Genomic DNA, 1,771 nt, shown 5'->3' on the forward strand with positions numbered 1-1,771 from the left:
TGGAGAGAAACTGAAAAAGTGTTTCTCACTGAAAATGCAGTGCAGTCATATTAAAAAGCTTACCAGAAAAGCTTCAAGATCCAGGAAGCTTTATGATACCATGCACATTGGAAGGTGCCTGCACCAGAGTAGCCCTATGTGATCTTGGAGCAAGCATCAATCTAATACCTGCATCCACTATCAGAAAGCTTGGGTTGACTGGAGAAGTCAAACCAACCCGGATATGCCTCCAACTTGCTGATGGCTCCATTAAATACCCATCAGGCATAATTGAGGACATGATTGTCAAGGTTGGGCCATTTGCCTTTCCAACTGACTTTGTGGTGCTGGAAATGGAGGAGCACAAGAGTGCAACTCTCATTCTAGGAAGACCCTTCCTAGCAACTGGACGAACTCTCATGATGTACAAAAAGGGGAAGTAACCTTGAGGGTCAATGAGGATGAGTTCAACTTGAATGCTGTAAAAGCCATGCAGCATCCAGACACACCAAATGACTGCATGGGCGCTGACATTATTGACTCTCTGGTAGAAGAGATCAATATGGCTGAAAGCCTAGAATCAGAGCTTGAGGACATCTTCAAAGATGCTCAGCCTGATCAAGAAGAACTAGAGGAGGCAAAGGAATTTTCGAAAATTCCTCAGGAGGAGGATAAGCCTCCCAAGCCTGAACTCAAACCACTACCACCATCCCTGAAATATGCATTTCTGGGAGAGGGTGACACTTTTCCAGTGATTATAAGCTCTGCTTTAAATTCACAGGAAGAGGAAGCACTGATTCAAGTGCTAAGGACACACAAGACAGCTCTTGGGTGGTCCATAAGTGATCTTAAGGGCATTAGCCCAGCTAGATGCATGCACAAGATCCTGTTGGAGGATAATGCCAAACCAGTGGTCCAACCACAGAGGAGGCTAAATCCTGCCATGAAGGAGGTGGTGCAGAAAGAAGTCACTAAATTACTAGAGGCTGGGATTATTTATCCTATTTCTGATAGCCCCTGGGTGAGCCCTGTCCAAGTTGTTCCCAAAAAGGGAGGAATGACAGTGGTTCATAATGAAAAAAATGAACTGGTTCCTATAAGGACAGTCACAGGGTGGCGCATGTGTATTGACTACAGAAGGCTCAATACAGCCACCAGAAAGGATCATTTTCCTTTACCATTCATAGACCAAATGCTAGAAAGACTAGCTGGCCATGATTATTACTGCTTTTTGGATGGCTATTCAGGCTACAACCAAATTGCAGTAGATCCTCAGGACCAAGAGAAAACAGCATTCACTTGCCCTTCTGGCGTGTTTGCCTATAGGAGGATGCCTTTTGGTCTGTGCAATGCACCTGCAACCTTTCAGAGGTGCATGCTCTCTATCTTCTCAGATATGGTAGAGAAATTTCTGGAAGTCTTCATGGATGACTTTTCAGTATATGGAGACTCATTCAGCTCCTGTCTTAATCACCTAGCACTTGTCTTGAAAAGGTGCCAAGAGACTAACCTGGTTTTAAACTGGGAGAAATGTCACTTTATGGTGACTGAAGGAATTGTCCTTGGGCACAAAATTTCAAACAAGGGAATAGAGGTGGATAAGGCAAAGGTAGAGGTAATTGAAAAATTACCACCACCTGCCAATGTTAAGGCAATCAGAAGCTTTCTGGGGCATGCAGGGTTCTACAGAAGGTTTATAAAGGATTTTTCAAAAATTGCAAAACCTCTGAGTAACCTGTTAGCTGCTGACACACCATTTGTGTTTGACACACAGTGTCTGCAGGCGTTTGAG

The sequence above is a fragment of the Arachis hypogaea genome, chromosome 10, assembly GCF_003086295.3.
Source record: "Arachis hypogaea cultivar Tifrunner chromosome 10, arahy.Tifrunner.gnm2.J5K5, whole genome shotgun sequence".
In the NCBI taxonomy this organism is placed as follows: domain Eukaryota; kingdom Viridiplantae; phylum Streptophyta; class Magnoliopsida; order Fabales; family Fabaceae; genus Arachis; species Arachis hypogaea.